Source organism: Coregonus lavaretus (genome assembly GCF_964263955.1).
Source record: "Coregonus lavaretus genome assembly, contig: SUPER_35_unloc_1, whole genome shotgun sequence".
NCBI lineage: Eukaryota > Metazoa > Chordata > Actinopteri > Salmoniformes > Salmonidae > Coregonus > Coregonus lavaretus.
The window spans coordinates 1,722,451-1,749,222 of NW_028167181.1; the positions used below are offsets into that span (position 1 = coordinate 1,722,451).

The 26,772-nt window shown below is 45.2% G+C and overlaps 1 protein-coding gene across 2 annotated transcripts in view; it reads left to right on the forward strand.

Moving 5' to 3' along the window:
- tmem154 (transmembrane protein 154) overlaps positions 1–26,772 on the forward strand; it is a 633,868-nt gene that overhangs the window by 279,599 nt on the left and 327,497 nt on the right. The window lies entirely within an intron of this gene.

A 26,772-nucleotide genomic window follows, 5' to 3' on the forward strand; every position in this document is an offset into this window, starting at 1 on the left:
TACAACATGGCTGCCAAGAGACTTCAAATAAAACATTATGTATTTCCATTTATATGGGACTTCTCTCATTAGATTTGAATGACAAACATCATTTTTATAATGCTATGGCTTTGGGATTGGATGTAAACAACATACCAAGGAACAGATGGTCTCGTTCTCCAGAGATGAGAGAGCAAAAAAATTCCATCATGCGAGTTTGGCATTGTGTCCCCATAGTGCGTCTCCATTGAGTCTAAATGGGATGTTTAAACCACAAGCCGACTACACCATGATAAAGATTGTAACGTAAATGTGTCACGGTGGATGAAAACATATAATTCACACAAGTATAGGTAGGAACACCTCAACAAAACCAAGAATGCTTTTTCACAATGGTCAATCTAGCAGACCAACGCTCTCCAAACGTCCCTATATCTTCCAGAATGCTTTTTCTTCCTGTCTCCAACTTGCTCAACTGTCCTCCATTGTTAACAACAGTTTAAGTCCCATTCATAATCCAAACCAATAAAGTACCATACTTCACATCAAAATGTGCTTACATTCAATACGCAAGGCCCTCTTTACTAGATGGAATCTGACTTTGTTTTACTGTGGTCTGCTGTCTTGGAGGGGAGAGGATGTGGTTTGTGGTGGACAGGCCGCAGCCAGGGAACAGGGAGAATCATGGGATAATTTGTTTATTGGGGAGTTGGTGGTTGGTGGGGTGAGGATGACAGAGAGGGGATACAGGGGGATGTGACAGGTCTATAGGCCCAGGCTGTGGGCTCTGGACTGGGGTTGTGGTTAGAGTCCATGGGGGTGTTTAGCAGTGGGAAACAGAGGTTCGGATGGTATTGGACCACGGCAGAGGAACTGTGATTGACAGACGCTGAGAGGATGGTTGCTAAAAATCAATACGACAACAAATGCCAACCCTTCAGTCTTGCTTACTTATAATAATAATAATATGCCATTTAGCAGACGCTTTTATCCAAAGCGACTTACAGTCATGCGTGCATAATTTTTTTTTTGTGTATGGGTGGTCCCGGGGATCGAACCCACTACCTTGGCATTACAAGCGCCGTGCTCTACCAGCTGAGCTACAGAGGACCACTTCATTACAATTACTTCATTACAACATGAAGACACAATCCAACAATGGGGAAGGGAGGGGGAGGCATTTTCTTATTAAAACCTGATGTACATATTAGACACGGCTTGGTTGTCTTTATGATGTGTTGGACAGGTTCTTGTCTCTGATGAGGAATTCTTAGCATTGGTCATCTGGCTCTACAGCACAGAATGCAAAATATGTGGGGTCAGGGACTGTGTGTGTGAGTGTGTGTGAAGGGGGGGGTTCGGTGTGTGTGTGTGGTGGGGCATCAGTGTGTGTTTGTGTGTGTGTGTGTGTGTGTGTGTGTGTGTGTGGCGTAGTACTGGTGTGTGTGTGCGTCACCACAGTGTGTTCGTCTGTGTGTGTAAAATATGTCTATGAGCTGGGCGTGGGTCAGGAGGTTTCATCTCTACATACTTAATGAACTGGGAGTACGGAATGTCGGACCTCATAGCGAGACCTCATGTCACTACAACTGCTACCCGCCACCTCATCAATGAGGGAAGCCTGCTGTCCTCCAGATGGTTGAAGCAGGGCCTCGCTTGGGCCCCTGAACAAAGTCTTCATCATCAACTGTCACCCAGAGTGGACACCAAACAGGCGAACCGCGTTGGGGGGGAGGGGGGGTCATTGTGTGTGTGTGTGTGGATGCGTATGTGTGTGTGCGCACGTTCGTATGTGTGCATGCGCGTGTGTGTGACCACAGACACATAAGGATGAATGAAACAAAGTCCCCTCCACACATCTGTTCTTCTCCTCCTTCTACGCATCCCTTTGTTTTCACCCATCATGCATGCAGCATTAGTGTTGCCGCCACGTAATTAATTGGTGTCGTTAATAGAAAATGCAGCAGATTAATGCGTGTTAATTAAGGCCAAGTTTTATTGTTGTGCTGTTCAGAGAGAGAGAGAGAGAGAGAGAGAGAGAGAGAGAGAGAGAGAGAGAGAGAGAGAGAGAGAGAGAGAGAGTGTGAAAGACTAAGGCTGCGTTTATACAGGCAGCCCAATTCAGATTTTTTTTCTCCCACTAACAGCTCTGAAAAAGATCTGATGTGATTAGTCAAATGACCAATTAGTGGAAAAAACGATCAGAATTGGGCTGCCTGTGTAAACGTGTGAAAGCCTGGCAGGCAGAGAGAGAAAGATCCAGACTATTCATGAGAAGCAATAAACCTCTTCTCTACTCAAGTCAAAACTGCAACAATGCTCTCAGTAACATCTCAGTAACATCTCAGGAACTCCACTCCAGGCCGACTCTAGCCAACAACACACAGTACAACACTACATCTCCATTTGTGTACCCCTCCTTGCCTTGGCAGTACGCGAGCAGCTCTGACCTTTAGAGCAAAGGAGCCAAATAAAAGGTCTGATCCAGACGGTGATGACTGTATTTCTTAGTCTCTAATGTTGCGTCCCAATTGGCACCCTATTCCCCTTATAGTGCACTCCTTTTGACCAGGGCCTATAGTAGTGCTCTATAAAGGGAATAGGGTGCCATTTGGGACACAACCTGAGTCTCAGGGGATAACCACTCATCCCCTGTCACAGATCAAACGCTTCCGTCAAATACCATCACAACTCCAAACCTGCGTTTGATCTATTTAACCTTTGCCTCCCTTCACAGTATCTGGGAAAACACTACCTTCAATACAACCGGATGTTCAGTACATGTACATCAACCACCAATCAATAGCAGGAATATTAGGTTGCACTATTTAGAGATGAATGATTTTGAATCAGAAGGTCGGTTGGTCTCAGAGTGAGGCGGTCTTGTGATGTCATAGGGCTCTGTGGTAAGGCATAGCAGAGATCATAAGGTTTACTATAGCTAAGCTTCTCATCTCTGTCTCTGTCTGTTTCTCTCTGGCTCCCTGCCTCTCTTCTCTCCTCTGCAGCAGCAGGCTGCATGGAGACTGTAGGTGCATATCAATCAGGGAGCGCTTTTTGATGATACACACAAGCACCCATCTCCTGCTATGTTCCATTTGGCACCAGTTGCATCAAAAAGGTTCAGGGATATTTTTAGGGGCTAGGTTGTTTTTTTCCATGCGAGGAAAGAAGAGAGTGAAATGTCTAACAAGCAGGTTATGGTCACATCACATGGGGTTGTGGTGAGAAATAACCAGTCAGAACAGAATGTTCCGGAGCATTGCCCTGTGGTTCCCTGGGGAGCCCTCTCAACCCTCAACCCTCTTATATCCCCATTTGGCTGAAGGGCTGACTGGAGAGGCTTGTGTAGGGAAGATCTGTCTGGCTGAAGGGCTGACTGGAGAGGGTTGGGTAGGGAAGATCTGTCTGGCTGAAGGGCTGACTGGAGAGGGTTGGGTAGGGAAGATCTGTCTGGCTGAAGGGCTGACTGGAGAGGGTTGGGTAGGGAAGATCTGTCTGGCTGAAGGGCTGACTGGAGAGGGTTGGGTAGGGAAGATCTGTCTGGCTGAAGGGCTGACTGGAGAGGGTTGGGTAGGGAAGATCTGTCTGGCTGAAGGGCTGACTGGAGAGGGTTGGGTAGGGAAGATCTGTCTGGCTGAAGGGCTGACTGGAGAGGGTTGGGTAGGGAAGATCTGTCTGGCTGAAGGGCTGACTGGAGAGGGTTGGGTAGGGAAGATCTGTCTGGCTGAAGGGCTGACTGGAGAGGGTTGGGTAGGGAAGATCTGTCTGGCTGAAGGGCTGACTGGAGGGGGTTGGGTAGGGAAGATCTGTCTGGCTGAAGGGCTGACTGGAAAGGGTTGGGTAGGGAAGATCTGTCTGGCTGAAGGGCTGACTGGAGAGGGTTGGGTAGGGAAGATCTGTCTGGCTGAAGGGCTGACTGGAGAGGGTTGGGTAGGGAAGATCTGTCTGGCTGAAGGGCTGACTGGAGTGGGTTGGGTAGGGAAAATCTGTCTGGCTGAAGGGCTGACTGGAGAGGGTTGGGTAGAGAAAATCTGTCTGACAGTACATTGCATTTAGACATTACAATGTCTATATCTGTTTTGGTTCTAAAAAAGGCCTCTGCTTATAGCAACAAGAGTTTTCCCGTTGCGGGTTTTCGTGTAGAGGGACAGACGTCACGCGAGTGGTGGGCCCAGTCCGTGACTCAGCCATGTTGGCACCGTGACGATGACCATACATCCGTGTGTGCCCGAATGTCCGACGTCAGTCTCGTGGTAGAAAACCTCGCCGCTGTATTTCTGTCTGCCTGCGTCACTCCCAGTGGCCTGCATAATTTATAATGCACCTCAAATGACAGGCTTCTGAAGCAGATAAATAAAGAGAAGGCTACTGTGGTGTAACATCTTAAGACTAAGTGTATTAAAACAGTGCTGGGGAGGAAGGGAAGGAAGGAGGGAATTCTATATTGATATGAAAATAATATCCTAAAGGGCTATCACTGATGGGGACCTAGGGTAGTTAGGCATGCTACAGTGCATCTTGGTTGGGGTCTTTCCATTTTGTATGAGACAACTCAGGAAATGAGGTAATTGAACTGTGGATATTGTCTGTTGTTTTCATTGTGTGGATCTCTGTTCACTTATGGCCAAATTCTGATGTCAATTGATGAATGACATGAAAGACTGAGTTTCAAGCTCAAGTCTTCATTAGGCCCCTAGGCTGTGTTTAGACAGGCAGCCCAATTCTGATATTTGTTTCACTAATTGGTCCTTTGACCAATCAGATCAGCTCTGAAAAAGATCTGATGTGAAAAGATCTGATGTGATTGGTCAAAAGACAAATTAGTGGAAAAAATATCAGAATTGGTCTGCCTGTGTAAACACAGCCTTAGTGATTTGCCTTACTGAAATGGACCCGAACAATTATCAAACACAAGACATTAGCACTTACTGACATTTGTAACATTTGCCCCAGTTCATGGGAACTGTGTCACTTTCGGGAACATTGGCTTAATCGCTTTGCTCCGTCAATTAACTGTAGTATGTGACTCATTGAGGGTGAAAAGTCCACTCAAAAAGCATGCTAATGCAGCCCATTTCCTAACTAGTTAGCATGTAAGGCCTAGCTTTTTGAACTGGGATGCTAATGCGAAGTGGGAAGCAAAAAGAGCCTCTAAAAACAAGCCTAGCAGCGGGATGCTGTTTTAATGTGTTAATTTTCTTGAATGAGACAAATGAGGGAGAAAGGTCACGAGGGTACCCCCAACAAGAAGCCTGTTGTATCGCTCAGATCACAGAACCAGCGGTTAGCAGTTAGCCAAACAAAAGAGCAGGAAGTGGATACTAAAGGTTGAACAGATCTGGTTTAATTTCCCTCATGCTTGGTAGCCTAGACTATGGTGGATATCGGATATTTTTTAGGTTGATAGTTACTGATATACAGAAACACATATTGGAAAATAAACTTTTTAAAGTAATTTTCCAAAACCACAATAATACTTTAAAATGTGTAGAAATGTTGGGAGCATGGTAGCCTTATCATCATTGAAGCAAAGGTTTCTTTATAGAAATGTTATTTATATCTAATTGATACTGTGCTGTTCTATGCACTCAACCAGTTTTCATGTTTGCTTCTTTGTTTGTTGACACGACCCATGAAAGTGTATTGTGTGTCTCCAAATAACATCTTCGCATGGTACTTAAATTGGTCCTTAAATCTCCTAGAGTACTTGGTTGAGCCTCTGTTATTAACAGTGGCTAAGTCTCCCCCCTTGGAAATACAGCAGATTCTCTCTCTGTCTGACAGCTATCTGGTAGCATATGTCATGGGGAGAAGACAGAGGTCATCAGTAGTACATCAGATAGATAGATAGCCCTGACAGAGCTTTCTGACATCACATCACTAACATGTACTAGCAAGCACTACCTCACAGGGAGGGACAGGGGGGGGGGGGGGGGATGTTTAGCTGGCAGTGCTTTCCCACAATGACATTTGAACTCCTGAAATGGGCCGCTGTCACCCCATTGGTAATTACCTGCCAGTCAGAGCCCCCGACAGACAGACAGACATAGAGAGAGAGAGAGAGAGAGAGAGAGAGAGAGAGAGAGAGAGAGAGAGAGAGAGAGAGAGAGAGAGAGAGAGAGAGAGAGAGAGAGAATGTAAAAGAGGGGTGGGTGGGAACAAGAGAGAGAACATGACCGAGAGGGAGAAATAGGGCGAGAGACTGTAACACAGGGCGACGGAGAGAGAAAGACAGAGAGAGAGAGATAGAGGGGTTTGTAATGAGGGCTCTGAAACAGAGGGAAAGTCAGTCAGACAGGCAGGCAGGAAGCCGAGAGCCTCTTTCCTCTAGTAATGACAGCAATTTCAGAGCAGAGCATCAGCGTGGGCTTTTAGCTGGGAGCTGCCATTGTGCCCCACTTTAGGCGCCTAATACTGCATCCACGCTAGCCTAGCAGTTCTACAGGACAAATTGCTAGGGATGCAACAGTCCATACTTTGTCTAGACAGGGGATTGCAAACAATAAAGAAGGAGATGACAGAGACGGGGAGAGACAATATGAGAGAAAAAGCTCAGATAAGTCCCCTAACATTGATTAAAAGTGTCATCGGAGGAATGAATGGGATGGGTACTAATGCCTAGTTCCAACCATGCGACTTACCCCCGGTGTTTTATCCAAAAGGCTTTCAAACACCAAGCCTGAGATACACCCCATGGAGGGAGAGGATAGGGTTCGAATGGTGCTCCCAATGCACAGTAGGCTGTTTAATGGTAATATAGATTTAGAGTTTTGTTCTTAAAAACTATCCACATGGACTTCAAACCTGCATCCTTAAAAGAGTAGAACAGAGAGTTCTCTCGTGTCCCCAAATGCCTTATGCAACCAGCACCAGTTTTGCTGTCAAGGTCCTGTCCTCCTCAGTGACAGACGGGGCTCTCCCTTGGTCTCTCAAACACACACACGTCTTGTCCTCCATGACAGACTGGCCTCCCTCCGTCAGCGTGTAGAGGGGTTGACCTCTGACCTAGCATCTTGGCAGAGGAGCAGCTTCCTGTCTGTGCCCTTGTGGGGTAATAGATTAGTGGCTGCAACGCCATCAGTGTGTGTGTGTGTGTATGATGAGGACAGACAGATGCAGTGACCTAGAGAGATCATCATCTTCCGACAGATCGCTCACGCCTCACGGTTCATGGCAGACTTAACTTCCTGTCTAGCTATTCGCTACCATTAGGCTATGAAAAAGGCTGAGGAAAATTGGTCTATCATCATTTTATTCCTGGACAATACCAATAGAGAGAGATGTAAAAATGTTTTATAAGCACTCTTTGGTGAGGAAAAAAACATAGTATTTTATGACAAATTGAATTTACCCATTCTTTTTAATTCAATTTACCCCTCATTATTTTCAATTTATCCAAAGCTGTGGTACATTTTAATTTTCAAGATACACTACATGACCAAAAGTATGTGGACACCTGCTCATCGAATATCCCATTCCAAAATCATGGGCATTCATATGGAGTTGGTCCCCCCTTTGCTGCTATAACAGCCTCCACTCTTCAGGGAAGGCTTTCCACTAGATTTGGAACATTACTGTGGGGACTTAATTCCATTCAGCCACAAGAGCATTAGTGAGGTCGGGCACTGATGTTGGGCGATTAGGCCTGGCTCGCAGTCGGCTTTCCAATTCATCCCAAAGGTATTCAATGGAATTGAGGTCAGGGCTCTGTGCAGGCCAATCAAGTTCTTCCACACCGATTTCGACAAACCATTTCTGTATGGACCTCGCTTTGTGCACGGGGGCATTGTCATGCGTGGTCCTCTGTAGCTCAGCTGGTAGAGCACGGCGCTTGTAACGCCAAGGTAGTGGGTTCGATCCCCGGGACCACCCATACACAAAAAAAAAAATGTATGCACGCATGACTGTAAGTCGCTTTGGATAAAAGCGTCTGCTAAATGGCATATTATTTATTATATTATGCTGAAACAGGAAAGGGCCTTCCCCAAATTGTTGCCACAAAGTTGGAAGCGCAGAATCATCTAGAATGTCATTGTATGCTGTAGCATTAAGATTTCACTACACTGGAACTAAGGGGTCTAGCCTTAACAATGAAAAACAGCCCCAGACAATTATTCCTCCTCCACCAAATTTTACAGTTGGCACTATGCATTGGGGCAGGTAGCGTTCTCCTGGCATCTGCCAAACCCAGATTCGTCCATCGGACTGCCAGATGGTGGGCGTGATTCATCACTCCAGAGAACGCGTTTCCACTGCTCCAGGGTCCAATGGCGGCAAGCTTTACACCACTCCAGCCGACGCTTGGCATTGCGCATGGTGATCTTAGTCTTGTGTGCGGCTGCTCGGCCATGGAAATGTCATGAAGCTCCAGACAAACAGTTATTGTGCTGACGTTGCTTCCAGAGGCAATTTGGAACTTTGTAGTGAATGTTGCAACCGAGGACAGACGATTTTTACGTGCTACACGCTTCAGCGGTCCCGTTCTGTGAGCTTGTGTGGTCTACCACTTCACAGCTGAGCCGTTGTTACTCTTAGACGTTTCCACTTCACAATAACAGCACTTACAGTTGACCGGGGCAGCTCTAGCAGGGCAGATATTTGACAAACTAACTTGTTGGAAAGGTGGCATCCTGCTGCATTGAAAGTCACTGAGCTCTTCAGTAAGGCCATTCTACTGCCAATGTTTGTCTATGGAGATTGCATGGCTGTGTGCTCGATTTTATACACCTGTCAGCAACGGGTGTGGCTGAAAGCCGAATCCACAAATTTGAAGGGGTGTCCTTTTGTATATATATGGAAAAAATTAAGAGACCACTGCAAAATTATCAGTTTCTCTGGTTTTACTATTTATAAGTATGTGTTTGGGTAAAAATAACATTTTTTGTTTTATTCTATAAACTACTGACAACATTTCTCCCAAATTCCAAATACAAATATTGTTATTTAGAGCATTTATTTGCAGAAAATGACAACTGGTCAAAATAACAAAAAAGATGCAGTGTTGTCAAACCTCGAATAATGCAAAGAAAATAAGTTCATGTTCATTTTTAAACAACACAATACTAATGTTTTAACTTAGGAAGAGTTCAGAAATCAATATTTGGTGGAATAACCCTGATTTTCAATCACAGCTTTCATGCGTCTTGGCATGCTCTCCACCAGTCTTTCACATTGATGTTGGGTGACTTTATGCCACTCCTGGCGCAAAAATTCAAGCAGCTCGGCTTTGTTTGATGGCTTGTGACCATCCATCTTCCTCTTGATCACATTCCAGAAGTTTTCAATGGGGTTCAGGTCTGGAGATTGGGCTGGCCATGACAGGGTCTTGATCTGGTTGTCCTCCATCTACACCTTGATTGACCTGGCTGTGTGGCATGGCACATTGTCCTGCTGGAAAAACCAATCCTCAGAGTTGGGGAACAATGTCAGAGCAAAAGGAAGCAAGTTTTCTTCCAGGACAAACTTGTACGTGGCTTGATTCATGCGTCCTTCACAAAGACAAATCTGCCCGATTCCAGCCTTGCTGAAGCACCCCCAGATCATCACCAATCCTCCACCAAATTTCACAGTGGGTGCGAGACACTGTGGCTTGTAGGCCTCTCCAGATCTCCGTCTAACCATTAGACGACCAGGTGTTGGGCAAAGCTGAAAATTGGACTCATCAGAGAAGATGACCTTACTCCAGTCCTCTACGGTCCAATCCTTATGGTCTTTTGCAAACCTCAGCCTGGTTCTTGTTTGCTTCTCATTGATGAAGGGCTTTTTTCTAGCTTTGCACGACTTCAGCCCTGCCCCTAGGAGCCTGTTTCGAACCATCCTCGCCGTGCACTTCACCCCAGCTGCCGTTTGCCATTCTTTTTGTAGGTCATTTGATGTCATCCTACGTTTGTTGAGTGACATTCGAATGAGTTGGCGTTCATCCCTGTCAGTAGAGAGTCGTTTTCGCCCTCTGCCGGTCTGTAGCCTTGTTGTCCCCTATGTCTGCTGCTTGACCTGGTTCTTATTACTTTTGAGGTACTATTAGCACTATTTTTGCCATCCAGCTGGTCCTATTGCAAGAGGATAGTGATGACCACAGCAGTGGTTTTTATATAAGATTTGGTTCATGTGATCACCTAATCAGTACCTAATTGAGTAGAATGAGGTGTGCCTGTGTTGGAATTCAACAGACACTGGAATGGAATGGCTGTCATACATGTAGAGATGCTGATTTAAGAAACATTTGCAGTGGTCTCTTAATTTTTTCCACAGCTGTAGTGTATGATACGAATAAAAGAGAACAAATCATTTTGGTTTTCATAAAGATGTATGCCAATAACGTAATAAAGATCATTTTTACTCTGTGAAAGAAATTGACAAAATTCAAGATCTCTCTAAGTTAAATGAATGACTATACTTCCTCAAGGCAGGGTACTCATTTTGATGAAAACCCTGCGATTTTCTACAGCCACAATTTCTCTGGTAAAAACTTTCGTTTCTATAGCGAGTCTACACAGGAAACAAATGAAGCTACTCCATTATGGACCGTTCAGTGGCTATTTGGCTCTTTCCAATGAGAGGGTGTTCTGTCATGGCTGTCCCCTGTCTCCGTCCTCATCGCCTATCTCATTATGGCTGCCGTATGAATCTCTCTCCTGTTCTGCCTGACCTGCTAGCTGACACTCTCAAAGTAATGGTGGCGGGTATAAGAAAGAGATTGTCACTTCAGGGACTGTATAGTCGGTACAGTGAAGTATCATCATTCTCAAAAGCGGCACTGTAGCTATTCACATGCAAAATTCCATCTTGGCTTGTTTGACAATGGAAGGGTATTATGGCTGAACAGCATTAAGACCCACAGGGGCAAGAGCCATGCGGGTAATGTACAATAACAATGACTGTGGTTCGCTGTTTAGATGTTCGCAGGTGTTCAATTCAATAATACAGACTGTATTGGAGCATTCAGGGGTCTACCACTTGAACACTCACCTTATTACCTGTAGTGCCTGTGGTTGTTATTAACTCTTAACTGACACTATGAGAACACGGCGTCACTGAAAGAACATTGACAGACATCTAATTTCCTTATGTATAGTGTCTATTTATTCTATACAGCCCTGTGTGTTTACACCTTCCTTGGGAAAAGGGCTCAGTCTACTCTAACTTACCGCCTCAGGACTTCACACACACACAGTTTCTATTTCAACCCTCAATGCTCCTTATTCTTCAACAAGCTCTGGCATGCTCGTGTGTCAGAGAGGGAGCACATTCGCTTGTTAAACCACACACGCACACAAAAACACACATCGAGCCATTGTGTTTGCATTATAGATCTATGGCAGAGAACAGCGGCTCCGGATACCTGCAGGTAATCATTGGGAAATGTATTTGAAGCGATACAGCCGAGTGCTGATTGATTGTCTTCAGCCTGTCTGTCTGTCTTTCTGTCTGTCTGTCTGATTGATGCTCTCAGGAAATCAAAGCAGACAGTCTTTCAATTGAGCAGAGCCTCAACAATAACAATACATAGCTACTTATCATTCTTAGGAAATGCAGCAGGCAAGAAGAACAGACAGATACTGAAGTTACCACCAGGGAGTCCAGGATGAGGGCATTTGCATTCACTCTACATACATATTCTGTCCCTATACTGAACCTCAACATCAGAGGAGGCTGGTGGGAGGAGCTATAGGAGGACGGGCTCATTGTTCCATATATTCCATTCCAGCCATTCCAGAGTCAAACACATCAAACATATGGAAACCACGTTTGACTCCGTTCCATTTATTCCATTCCAGCCATTACAATGAGCCCGTCCTCCTATAGCTCCTCCCACCAGCCTCCTCTGCTCGACATACATCTCTAGGTTTAACAACCCTACTCTAATTCTGTGTCTATCGATACAACTCGCATTATACACAGGGTAACACTATATACTGTAAGTAACTGTCCATAGACTAAACAAACATTTAAAACGCATTAGGATCTGAATGTTGTTTATCCTGTCTGTGGATCTTTGATAAATGAGCGTTCCTCGACAGCCTTCTGCGACTTAATGTAAAATTAATGTGTTGTTTTTTCGTCTATTACCTTGGTGACACAGAATAGATGGGAGATAATTACATTCCCAGAAAAAGAGGGAAATAAATAAAGTTTTTTCTCTTTATTCAATTTGCATTGAATCGAGTTAATGTTATTTATTTCATCACATGGCCTCCCTCAGTAAGGAGAATACAGAGTTGTTCAGAAAAAAAGACATCACACTTTTCCAGTGATCGTCTCAGAGCTGAAGATGGGGTGTCTCGAGGGGATTGTTGTGTTTCCCTTACCTTACATTTCCCTTTCTTCAGTATACCCTGAGTCTGTTTCCTCCAGGGTGGAACATTGTGGGGAATACAGACTGGTTACTAAAAATAACAAATATTTTTTTAGATTGTTTCTAAATGGTGATTTTTCAAGGGTTTGGTGTGAAAGTTTCCCTTACCTGAAATTCTTCAAAAATACTTTGAGTCAATTTACTTCTGAGATGGAATAAATCCGTGGTGGAACATTGAGGAGAACTTTATCCGGTTCTGCTGGAGTTCATTATTATCTATCAATTATTGTCTGATTGAAGTCTGGGAGCGCGGGTGATTGGGTGAATGAACTCACTGGCCAATCAACCCTTTTAATCAATCAAGTCTAGGGGGAGAACCAAGATTGAGAGACAAGACTGCTGGACTGAACTAGGCCCGGTTTCCCAAAAGCATCTTAAGGCTAAGTTCATCATTAGCTCAATGTTTCTAATGTTGAACTTAGCCTTAAGATGTTTTTGGGAAACCTGGCCCTAGACTGGAACACTGCTCCCGATCTACAGTATATGCTGTATGAAAGACAATTTGATGAAGATTAAACCACACAAAAATGAAACATGTGACTGGAAATGTTGGAAAGAGACTTGGGGTGAAGGAGTGCACAGCTCCATTCACACCACAGACAGGCAAAGAGTAGGAGGTGTGTGTGTGTGCATGTGTGTGGTGGTAGCAGTGAATGTGTGAGAATGCGTTAAGTCTGCCATCCTCTTGGTGTCTTGGCAGGCACAACACACCATGTGCAGCCAAGCCAGGACGTCTCTCTGTGCCTCCGCATCAGTGTCTCATTTAATACAGTCCAGATATACGTGATGTATAAAGCTGAGACATACCCTGACAGAAGCCCTGGTCTCAGTCACTGGCTGACACCCATACATGATGTTTCCTGTCTCCACAACAGTAGGCCACTGGGGTGGATTTAGAGCACTTGTAGGCCAGGAAACGTGGGTGTTTTCTTTCTTTCTTTCTCTCTCTAAGAATGTAAGACCCGGCTCAGGGACCAACAGTCTGCCTCCAATCCCAATCCCTCTCCAATCCACTACTGCCAACGCTCATTATTCTCACTCAGCCAGTGGAGGATAGAGATCCACAATCCTCAGCTTTTCCTTGTTCTTTGAGCGTTTCCCAGCGTGTCTTCATTAACTGTTGAGCAAACTGATTCTACATCATTGTAGCCCTATACGGGGAATGGTGTTATTCCACAAGTATGGGAGTTTGTTCTCTCTTGAGAGAGGAGTCTATTTCTGTCATGTCATGTATGCTTCATTTGCAATGTACCAGTATTCACGTTCTCGTTTGAGGTGTCTACCGGAGAGAGGAGGTTCATTCTTGGAGGCAGACAGATATCGAGCACAGAATATCGAGTCCAGCTCCCCTCTATCTAGCTCTCTCTCTCTCACTTTTTAATTTCACAGCTCGTGTTGAGACCCTTTGATCAGAGCTGTCTTCTTCTTCGTTGGTTTGGCATCCTGCCGCTGAACAGCGTTTCCTTAATGGTCAGAGGCAGGATGCCAAACCAACGAAGAAGAAGACTACATGATTTATGATAACGACAGTGCCTCCAGGCCATGTACAATGACATGCATGATAATGGAAGCTTGACAGCTCTGATCAAAGGTTCTCAACACAAGATGTGAAATGAAAAAGGGAGTGAGAGAGAGAGAGATAGAGGGGAGCTGGACTCGATATTCTGTGCTCGATGTCTGTCTGCCTACAAGAACGAACCTCCTCTCTCCGGTAGAAACCTCAAACGAGAACGTGAATACTGGTACATCCAGGCGGCTTCATAGCATAGGAGGTGTGTTTACATACTCATATTAGAAGAGCCACTGCACCTTGTAGAGTTTGCTAGGCTGGTCACTAGTACAGCTGACACAGTTGCTCTCAGCGACAGGATTCAAAGGCAGTGGTGGTTTCTCTGCCTAATTCAATGTAAATGAATGTCAATCTTTGAGTAACTTAATGTAAATGAGGCGCAAGTTTTGGGCAGGAGTGGCCAATTTGTGTTAAGAGGGTTAAGGGCAGTTTCTCTGCCTACCACAATGCCGCTGTTCTGTTCTGTGAAGCCCATTGTATTAGATCTAGTCCTAACACGTTATAACAGTCTGCCCTGCCTGTCTATGTCCTGTCTTTCTATCTATGCCCTGCTTGTCTATGTCCAGTCTTTCTATCTGGTGAACATAACTTAGAGAAAATAGATATCACATGTGGCGTTCGATTTTGGGTCCGGTTTTGTTCTGTTTATATATGTTACCCTTTGGCAGCGTTATCAGAAAGCACAACATTGATTTTCACTGCTATGCAGACGATACACAACTTTACATTTCTGTGTCATCAGAGGGTTTTAGCTCCATAGATAAATGATTAGACTGTATTAGTGATTGAAATACTTGGATGGCTCACAACTTCCTCCAGCTAAATCAAGACAAGACCGAGGTACTTATTATTGCAACCAAAGCACAGAGAGAGAATCTGGATAAAACACCAGGTAAAAAACCTAGGTGTCATTTTAGATTCTGAACTCAATATCAAATGACACATTAGGAATGTGACCAAAATAGCTTTTTACCACCTGAGGAACATTGTCAATGTGCGGACGTTTCTATCTCAGGCTGGTACAGAGAGACTCATCCATGCTTTTATTACAAGCAGGCTTGACTACTGTAATGCTCTCCTGTCTGGTCTACTCAAGACAGCCATTGGTCAACTGCAAAACATACAGAATGTTGCAGCACGGATACTGACCAAGACCAGACGGAGAGCACACATTATACCGGTTTTAAAGTCTCTGCACTGGCTGCATGTGAGTTTTAGAATTAATTTAAAGATTCTTCTGTTGGTTTTTAAATCACCCCAATACATGTCAGACATGCTTTTAAGTTATGTACCCAGTAGGTCCTTCAGGTCCTCTGGCACTGGCCTTTTAACTATCCCAAAGCCTAGGACCAAGAGGCATGGAGAGGCAGCCTTTAGTTACTATGCCCCCTGCCTCTGGAATAGCCTGCCAGAGAACCTGAGGGGGGCCAAAACTGTGGACATATTTAAAAAGAGATCTTAAAACACACCTTTTTAGCTCGGCTTTTCCATTGTGTGTTTTTTTTGTCTTTCGGTTTAAAATTGTTATTCTTTTGTTTTTTATCCTCTTATGTTTCTTGTGTAGTAAATATTTCAGTCCTTATTTTCATTGTTTATTTGTATTTTCCTGTGAAGCGCATTGTGTTGCATTCATGTCTGAAATGTGCTATATAAATTAAGCTTGATTTGGTTTGATTCGATATCTCTGCACTACTTGTCTATGTCCTGTCTTTCTATCTCTGCCCTGCCTGGCTATGTGCTGTCATTCTATCTCTGCCCTGCCTGGCTATGTGCTGTCATTCTATCTCTGCTTTGCCTGTCTATGTGTTGTCTTTCTATCTCTGCCCTACCTGTCTATGTCCTGTCTTTCTATCTCTGCCCTACCTGTCTATGTCCTGTCTTTCTATCTCTGCCCTGCCTGTCGATGTCCTGTCTTTCTATCTCTGCCCTGCCTGTCTATGTCCTGTCTTTCTATCTCTGCCCTGCCTGTCGATGTCCTGTCTTTCTATCTCTGCCCTGCCTGTCGATGTCCTGTCTTTCTATCTCTGCCCTACCTGTCTATGTCCTGTCTTTCTATCTCTACCCTACCTGTCTATGTCCTGTCTTTCTATCTCTCCCTTTGAAGTTCAGGAGCTTTTCTTTCAACACTCTTGATGTTCTCGTAATAGCCAAAACTCTCTCCATCTGCTTTCACAGAGGCCTATGGGCCCTGGTCAAATGTAGTGCACTTTATAGTGAATATGATGCCATTTGGGATGCAAGCCAGGGATCTCAGCTCATAATAATGACTTGTTGATTAAGTCCCTGAGGTACAAAGTATGATATTAATATGCTAGCTTTCAACACTACAGTCGCGAATGAAAGCGCCCTAGTCTTTTTCATTAGGAGCCAATTACAAAATCCTGTCAGAAAATAGAACGGATCCCCTTATTCACCCAACACGCACACACACACACACTTATTCACCTCAAATTAATTAATTGAGACTGCTGAAGAGGTGAAATCCATACAGCCCTCGATAATGATCAGGAAAGCGAGACAAGAGTTTAAAAAATATATTCTCCATAAGAGAAATATGAACATCATAAATGCAGGAGAAATGTCTACAATAATTATAGTGTCATACCTCATATGTAATGGTGAGCCATTTGATTTCAGTTAGGAGAGGAAAACCTCAAAATCAATAGCTACCACACAGTCCAGTATCTATACTGAACAAAAATATAAACGCAACATACAACAATTTCAAAGATTTTGCTGAAGTTACAGTTCATTTAAGGAAATCAGTCAAATGAAATAAATTCATTAGGCCCTAACCTATGGATTTTACATGACTAGGCAGGGGCACAGCCATGGGTGGGTCTGAAAGGGCATAGGCCCACCCACTGGGGAGCCAAGTCCAGCCAATACGAATTAGTTTCCCCCCACAAAAGGGCTTTATTACAGACATAAATACTCCTCAGCACCCCCTCTTCCCCCCTCTGACAATCCCTCAGATGAAGAAGCCAGATGTTGAGGTCCTGGGCTGGTGTGGTTACACGTGGTCTGCGGTTGTGAGGCCGGTTGAAAGTACTGCCAAATTCTCTAAAACGACATTATGGTAGAGATATTAACATTCAATTATCTGGAAATAACTCTGATGGACATTCCTGCAGTCAGCATGCCAATTGCACGCTCCCTCAAAACTTGAGACATCTGCGGCATTGTGTTGCATGACAAAACGGCACATTTTAGACTGGCCTTTTATTGTTCCCAGCACAAGGTGCACCTGTGTAATGATCATACTGTTTAATCAGCATCTTGATATGCCACACCCGGTGGATGGATTTTCTTGACAAAGGATAAAATGCTCACTAAGAGGGATGTAAACAAATTTGTGCACAAAATTTGAGAGAAATACACTTTTTGTGCATATGGAACATTTCTGGAATATTTTATTTCAGCTCATGAAACAATGGACCAACACTTCACATGTTGCATTTATATTTCTGTTCTGTATAGCAGTCAGACAGCCATTTTGCATGTAAGAAACTTCATTACCCTTTTGGACTGGGACTATAATGAAAAGGTGCTAACGAGGTGTCATGAAAAGGTCAAACTAATCTATTCTCTTGATAAACCTCTGCTTCTGACCTCTGACCTTTCCCATCAGCCCTGAGATAACACACCATTGGTCACAATGTATAGTTAATGCTGTGATGTTATTGCCTGATGACACACCCCGAATTTTATTCCGCTGCTGTATTGATTGCTACATACAGTGCCTTGCAAAAGTATTCATCCCCCTTGGCGTTTTTCCTATTTTGTTGCATTACAACCTGTAAATTAAATTGATTTTAATTTGGATGTCATGTGATGGACATACACAAAATAGTCCAAATTGGTGAAGTGAAATGAAAAAAATTACTTATTAAAAAAAATGTTTTTCATCAGCAGGGACTGGGAAACTGGTCAGAATTGAAGGAATGATGGATGGTGCTAAATACAGGGAAATTCTTGAGGGAAACCTGTTTCAGTCTTCCAGAGATTTGAGACTGGGACAGAGGTTCACCTTCCAGCAGGACAATGACCCTAAGCATACTGCTAAAGCAACACTTGAGTGGTTTAAGGGGAAACATTTAAATGTATTGGAATTGCCTAGACAAAGCCCAGACCTCAATCCAATTGAGAATCTGTGGTATGACTTAAAGATTGCTGTACACCAGTGGAACCCATCCAACTTGAAGGAGCTGGTGCAGTTTCGCCTTGAAGAATGGGCAAAAATCCCAGTGGCTAGATGTGCCAAGCTTATAAACACATACCCCAAGAGACTTGCAGCTGTAATTGCTGCAAAAGGTGGCTCTATAAAGTATTGACTTTTGGGGGGTGAATAGTTATGCACGCTCATGTTCTGTTTTTTTGTCTTATTTCTTGTTTGTTTCACAATAAAAAAGATTTTGTATCTTCAAAGTGGTAGGCAAGTTGTGTAAATCCAATGATACAAACCCCTCAAAAATCTATTTTAATTCCAGGTTGTAATGCAACAAAATAGGAAAAATGCCAAGGGAGTGAATACTTCCACAAGCAACTTTACATTCAGTCGCAATCTTCCATCCTAGAAGTCGTTTGTGTGACTTCAAAATGAGGGGCGTTGCACAAAACAAATGAATCAGCGATTGGATCATCTCTAACTAATCAGGGTATCAAAGTTGATAACGTCATCATGTAGGCCGGCTCTGGTCCAACACATTGGATTCTGGGACCAATCAGAATGGTCAGAATGTGTTCGCATTCTAGAATTCATAGAGCAAATCCAGACTCATCGTGAAGAAAAAATGTCAGTTTAGCCAGAGCCATGTGGCTGGATAGCCAGGCAAGTGATGTCACAACCTGCCATAAAAGTGAATTAAACCTTTAATAACTGTGTGCCATCATAACTCATACTCTTGAAACCGTGGCTACACTCTTAGAAAAAACTGTGATATCTAGAACATAAAAGCTGTCCCCATTGGAGAACTCTTTGAAGAACCCTTTTTGGTTCCAGGTAAAAACCCTTTTTTTGTCTATGTAGAACCCTTTCCACAGAGGGTTCTACATGGAACCCAAAAGGGTTTTACCTGGAAGCAAAAAGGGTTCTACTTAGAACCAAAAAGGGTCTAAGAGTGTAAGATGGCAAGTGCCCCTGAGTAGTGGGCAAGTAAGGGTGTCATCCTAAATCAGACAGTAATATATAACTACAGTACTATACCAGCAGTGCGGTTGACCACAGTCATTGGTATTCTCTTATTAAATACAAGTTAGAGAAAAACTGTTTTCCCCAAGGGTGAGGTATGCTGATGAACCTATATTAACATAGATGTCTTGGGAATCACCTAGTGATACGTTACAGATGGTGGATATAATTAGTGTCCTTGTATTGGAGGCACTTCTCCCTGTAATTGCTGAATGGCCTCTCTCTCTCTATTGTAGGCCTCTTGTCATCCCTCTCTCTAACTCAGGCCTCTTTCTTTCTCTCTTCCTTTCTGTGTACCTCAGGCCTTCTCTCTCTCTCTCTCTCATCGTGAGCTGTGCTCCAGAAGGGTTTGTTCTGCCCTAGCTGTGCCTGCGGCGCTCTCCTCTTCAGGAACTGTCAGTAGCACTGTTTCCCTGCCAAGGCATAGAGGGCAAAGACACGCGCGCGCGTAGACACGAACGCATGCACACGCGTAAGGTCACACCCTCTTCTTACATTTTGAAGACAAGCATCGACCCGAGAGTAATATAGTGTACAGTACAAACCACACAAACACTTACCAGTGCAGTCACGCACTCACCTACTGAACACACACACACACTGCAGTCTGTCCTCAGGTAGAGAATATTGAGTGAGTAATAGACATTTGAGGGAGGACAAATTAGATTACTCATTTCCTCTACAACACACACACACACACGCTGACCAGCTGGCAAGTGTCTTCACTGACATTTTCAACCTCTCCCTGACCCAGTCTGTAATAAATGAATTTCCCCCTGGTGGGAGAACAAAGTTGATCTGAATCTGAATCTATTGCACTCCACACTGCCCTTTCCCACTTGGACAAAAGAAACACCCATGTGAGAATGCTGTTCATTGACTACAACTCACCGTTCAACACCATAGTGCCCTCCAAGCGCATCACTAAGCTAAGGACCCTGGGACTAAACCCCTCCCTCTGCAACCGGATCCTAGACTTCCTGACGGGCCGCCCCCAGGTGGTGAGGGTAGGCAACAACACATCCACCACGCTGACCCTCAACACGGGGCCCCTCAGGGGTGCGTGCTTAGTCCCCTCCTGTCCTCCCTATTCCCCCACGACTGTGTGGACGTGCACGACTCCAACACCATAATTAAGTTTGCTGACGACACAAGGGTGGTAGGCCTAATCACAGACGACGATAAGGCAGCCTATAGGGAGGACAACTGCTCCCTCAACGTCAGCAAGACAAAGGAGCTGATCGTGGACTACAGGAAATGGAGGGTTAAGAGCGCCGCCATTCACATGGATGGGTCTGTAGAGAAGCGGGTCGAGAGCTTCAAGTTCCTTGGTGTCCACATCATTAAGGATCTATCATGGTCCAAACACACCAACACTGTCGTGAAGAGGGCACAACACCACCTCTTCCCCCTCAGGAGGATGAAAAGATTTGGCATGGGCCCTCAGATCCACCAAAGGTTCTACAGCTGCACCATTGAGAGCATCTTGACTGGCTGCATCACTGCTTGGTATGGCAACTGCTTGGCATCCGACTGCAAAGCGCTACAGAGGGCGGTGCCGACGGCCCAGTACATCACTGGGGCCGAGCTCCCTGCCATCCAGGACCTCTATACCAGGCGGTGTCAGAGAAAGGCCCTAAAAATTGTCAAAGACTACATCCACCCAAGCCATAGACTGTTATCTCTGCTACCACATGGCAAGCAGTACTGATGCACCAAGTCTGGAAACAACAGGACCCTGAACAGCTTCTACCCTCCAAGCCATAACACTGCTAAATAGTTAGTTAAATAGTTAACCAAATAGCTACCCGGACTATCTGCATTGACCCTTTTTGCACTAACTTTTTTGACTCAGTAAATAGTAGCAGCAGCGTATGCGATATATGTCACTTTATTCCTAGTTACATGTACATATCTACCTCAATTACCTCCTACCCCTGCACATCGACTCAATACTGGTATAGCCAAGTTAGCGTTACTCATTGTGTATTTATTATTACATTTCTATTATTACACTATTTTCTCTCTCTGTGTTGATGGGAAGGGCCCGTAAGTAAGCATTTCACTGTTAGTCTACACCTGTTGTTTACACAGCATGTGACGAATAACATTTCATTTGATTTGAACTTACTCATCAAACACACAAGGTTCCCTCATGAGACAGGTGTTCCTCTATCCTCAGACGCTGTGACTATGCACATCAGTGTGTTTGTGTGTGTGCCCTCCCTGTGGCAGTATGTCCTCCTGGCATGTCCCCTGCCTCTCTCCGCCCACGCACGGTAGCGGTGTACAGATGGGCTCTGGCGTAGTGTGAGTGTGCATGCTCATTTTAAGTCCCCCACACTGAGAGAAAACACACACACACACCTCGGCTTGCTGTTCTCACCTCCAAGTTCTCAACTCCGAAGGTCAGTCAAACTAAACCAGGTGGGTGGACTTAACAGTCCAACAGCTACTCAAATTAATCAGTAAACATATTGCTGTGTCTGTGGACCAAATCATTGGATATTGACTAGAGGATATCTTGAGAGCAGCTTAGTGTGACTGTAAAATGTGTTCATGTATCTCAGCCCTAGAGATGTTATAGATGGGATTATTGGAAAGCAGGTCACCATAACCGTGTGTGTGTGTGTGTGTGTGTGTGGGGGGGGGGTTATACCCTAGTAGCCTAGCTTCCATCTTGCCATCCTAGCTCCAAATGTTACCGCATTTGAGGGCTTTTTGAAAATGGCAAATTGCACAGACGAAATGAGAACTACCATTCTTCCCCCTCCATATGTTTGCCAACCATTGTGCCCAGTTCTAGATATGCCAGAAGGACAAGGTCGTCTCTTGTGCGCCAATCAATCATGAATCCCAACAGATCAAAGAGGCTATAAACCAAGCTGGAGACCGACGGTTACTCTCCTGAGATTAGTGATGCTTGGCATGCCGCTGGGTATACTATTAGCCATGCCTGCCACGCCATACAAGTGAAGGGAAGCGCGCGACTGTGAATATGAATGTGTTGGAGCCTTCACATGCAATTGTTCTCAAAATCTGGGCCCTATTCTTTAGGCACCGAATGGAAGAAAACGGACTGAAACAGGGAGGGACAACCTGAAGTAGTCCAATAAGAAACATTCGGTTTGGTCTTCTGTTGCGAAGCATTTCGCTACCGTGTGCCCTAATGAATACGACCCGCCTTGTGACTCCTCTCATTGTGCGGTGCTCTATCAGATGTGATGTGACCCTCAATCTTGTCTTTCCTGAACCCAGGAAGTCAGAAACTCATTCTAAAGGCCAATTAGAGCAATGACAAACCTACCTAGCGTCACAATAGGGTTTTCAATATCTTGTTAGAGTGCAAACTTTGCCAGGACAAAACGAGAGGCAGGTCAGGACAGTCAAACAAACACACACCTCTGGTTTCACAGTCACAAGGGAGTGTTTGGTGCCGATTACCCTCACGTCAGCCTCAGTGTGTGTGTTGTGTTCATTCAAAACTAGTCTCCATAGGGCCACCCTAGGTGACAAGATGAACGACTAGCACATCAGCTCCCAAAGGAATCCGGGCCATAAGGTTCTCTTCTATTTATTCCTGTCTAAATGGCTCTCAGTGGAACTACATCATGTTCACTTCATGGAGCTCCGCTAGTTAGCATTAGCATTTTCCCCACTAAGGAAAGATACCCAACCCCCATTGGGGTCTCCCCTGACTGTGTATAATAAGTATAGCGGAGCCCCTTAGGTGGAGGCTAGGTACTGATCTGTGTAGTGTAGCGTTAGCCTAGCCTAGCGCTGGCCAGCTGGCTTTGAGCATCTCCTGGCACTAGTACACTAGTGTGAGAACCATCACTGCAGGGCAGGATTACTGAACAAAGGGATGAGAGGGAGGATAGGGAGGAGAGAGGGAGGACAGAAGGCGGAGAGAGCGAGGAGAGGGCGGAGAGAGGGAGGATAGGGAGGAGAGAGGGCGGAGAGAGGGAGGATAGGGAGGAGAGAGAAGGAGAGGGAGGAGAGAGGGAGGAGAGGGAGGTGAGAGGGAGGTGAGAGGGTGGATAGAGGAAGGATAGGGAGGAGAGAGGGCGGAGAGAGGGAGGATAGGGAGGAGAGAGAAGGAGAGGGAGGAGAGAGGGAGGAGAGGGAGGTGAGAGGGAGGATAGGGAGGAGAGAGGGCGGAGAGAGGGAGGATAGGGAGGAGAGAGAAGGAGAGGGAGGAGAGAGGGAGGAGAGGGAGGTGAGAGGGAGGTGAGAGGGTGGATAGAGGAAGGATAGGGAGGAGAGAGGGAGGATAGGGAGGAGAGAGGGAGGATAGGGAAAAGAGAGGGAGGAGAGAGGAAGGATAGGGAGGAGAGAAGAAGGATAGGGAGGAGAGAGGAAGGAGAGAGGGAGAAGAGAGGGAGGATAGGGAGGAGAGAGGAAGGATAGGGAGGAGAGGGGGAGGATAGGGAAAAGAGAGGGAGGCGAGAGGAAGGATAGGGAGGAGAGAGGAAGGATAGGGAGGAGAGAGGGAGGAGAGGAAGGATAGGGAGGAGAGAGGGAGGAGAGGGAGGAGAGAGGGAGGAGAGAGGGAGGAGAGAGGAAGGATAGGGAGGAGAAAGTGATTTGTAAAGTGATTATCCCACTGGCTATAGGGTGAACGCACCAATTGGTGAGTCGCTCTGGATAAGAGCGTCTGCTAAATGACGTAAATGTGCCCTTGAGCAAGGCACTTAACCCTAATTGCTCCTGTAAGTCGCTCTGGATAAGAGCGTCTGCTAAATGACTAAAATGTAAATGTAAATGTAAGGGAGGATAGGGAGGAGAGAGGGAGGAGAGAGGAAGGATAGGGAGGAGAGAGGGAGGATGGGGAGGAGAGAGGAAGGAGAGAGGGAGAAGAGAGGGAGGAGAGGGAGGATAGAGGAAGGATAGGGAGGAGAGAGGGAGGATAGGGAGGAGAGAGGGAGGAGAGAGGAAGGATAGGGAGGAGAGAGGAAGGATAGGTAGGAGAGAGGAAGGATAGGGAGGAGAGAGGAAGGATAGGGAGGAGAGGGGGAGGATAGGGAAAAGAGAGGGAGGAGAGGGGGAGGATAGGGAAAAGAGAGGGAGGAGAGAGGAAGGATAGGGAGGAGAGAGGAAGGATAGGGAGGAGAGAGGGAGGAGAGAGGGAGGAGAGAGGGAGGATAGGGAGGAGAGAGGGAGGATAGAGAGGAAAGAGGGAGGATAGGGAGGAGAGAGGAAGGATAGGGAGGAGAGAGGGAGGATAGGGAAAAGAGAGGGAGGATAGGGAAAAGAGAGGGAGGAGAGAGGAAGGATAGGGAGGAGAGAGGGAGGATAGGGAGGAGAGAGGAGGGATAGGGAAGAGGGAGGAGAGAGGAAGTATAGGGAGGAAAGAGGGAGGATAGGGAGGAGAGAGGGAGGATAGGGAGGAGAGAGGAAGGATAGTGAGGAGAGAGGGAGGATAGGGAGGAGAGAGGGAGGATAGGGAGGAGAGAGGAAGGATAGGGAGGAGAGAGGGAGGAGAGAGGGAGGATAGGGAGGAGAGAGGGAGGAGAGAGGAAGGATAGGCAGGAGAGAGGGAGGATAGGGAGGAGAGAGGAAGGATAAGGAGGAGAGAGGAAGGATAGGGAGGAGACGGATCCCCCTTCATCCAAACTCCTTTACGTTAAACCCTTCATCTTTTTCCCACTCCTCCACCCTACAAACACAGATCCCCCCATCAAAACCCATCTATATCACTGTAAAACAGTTGCACCCTTCCCCCTAACTTCCCACCAAACCTTTCCAGCCCCATTGCTCTCTTATTTTATCACCCCTAGCTAGGGATGCGTCCCAAATGCACCCAATTCCCTGCAGAGACCTATGGGCCCTGGTCAAAATTAGTACACTGTAAAGGGAATAGGGTGCCATTGGGATGCAGATTGGTCTCTCCTGCTTATTTTACCACCCTTGGCTAGCACGCGAGGCTAGGTTTTGTGTGAGTCAATGGAAATAGGATACATCCATCAATGGGCACTGGCTGCAATGCATATTTGCAGAGTGAATTACAAGGCAGAGAAATTAATCATGCCTGAAGGTAGGAGAAAGGAGGGGGAGGGGTATAAAGTAGATTAATAGCTAATAACTTGAAGGAATAGAGCCGATTCATCACGTCCCAAAATGAAGTGCATTAAAATAGTGGCTGTGGATCTACATCAGTGTCTTGTAATGAGGCTACCGTGTCTTTGCTATCCACTCAGAAACCTGTGGGCCGCTACTTCCATTGGTTGAAATGTACCTGCAGGGAGCATTTTTCAGAATTACTTTTCCTTGCTTATTATTACCTTTATATATATTCTGCCATTAAAATTAGTGTAGAATGTTTGAAACTTGTTCCAGTGCGGTTTCCGGTCTTATAACTAGAAATTGTTGTCTCGTCTTTATAGATTTGAAACTTTTAAGCATCCAAACATTACAAGAACCTTAACCGATTCCTAACAGGAAATATCACTAAATCTCACAAAATTGTACTCGGGCATATAAGAGTGCATCTATTTTTCCCCCTAAACCCAAATCATTCCATTCTTTTTTTTAAATCACAACTACAACCACAGCGTGTTTGCATCACAATGACTGCAGTCTCAGATGGAATAGGCATGAAGGGATAAACTTGTCAACAAGAGGGGATACTTTACCTGTCTTCATGCCTTTTTATATTCAGAGAGAGCCTTTTATACTGCAGCCTGAACAAGGAAAGGAGCTATCACTAGGCAACAGGCAGATAAGAAACCACAACCTTAAACTGGAAGTTGTCTGAATATACAAAACACTATGGATTTCAACAGTGCAGGCACATACAGTGCATTCGGAAAGTATTCATACCCCTTGACTTTTTCCACATTTTGTTACGTTACAGCCTTATTGTTAAATGGATTACATGTATTTCCCCCCCTCATCAATCTACACACAATACTCCATAATGACAAAGCAAAAATAGGTTTTGGGAAATTTTTGCACATTTATTAAAAATACAAAACTGAAATACCACATTTACATAAGTATTCAGACCCTTTACTCAGTACTTTGTTGAAGCACCTTTGGCAGCGATTACAGCCTCAAGTCTTCTTGGGTATGACGCTACAAGCTTGGCACACCTGTATTTGGGGAGTTTCTCGTTGCACAGCCATTTTCAGGTCTCTCAAGAGATGTTCGATCGGGTTCAAGTCCGGGCTCTGGCTGGGCTACTCAAGGCCATTAAGACTTGTCCCCAAGCCACTCCTGCGTTGTCTTGGCTGTATGCTTAGGGTCGTTGTCCTGTTAGAAGGTGAACCTTCGCCCCAGTCTGAGGTCCTGAGTGCTCTGGAGCAGGTTTTCCTCAAGGATATCTCTGTACTTTGCTCCGTTCATCTTTCCCTCGATCCTGATTAGTCTCCCAGTCCCTGCGGCTGAAAAACATCCCCACAGTGAACAGTGAAGAGGTGACTCCGGGATGCTGACCTTCTAGGCAGAGTTGCAAAGAAAAAGCCATATCTTAGACTGCCCATCTTAATCTTTTATTTTTATTTGCCAGTCTGAGATATGGCTTTTTCTTTGCAACTGCCTAGAAGGTCAGCATCCCGGAGTCGCCTCTTCACTGTTGACGTTGAGACTGGTGTTTTGCGGGTACTATTTAATGAAGCTGCCAGTTGAGGACCTGTGAGGCGTCTGATTCTCAACTAGCTCAGTTGTGCACCG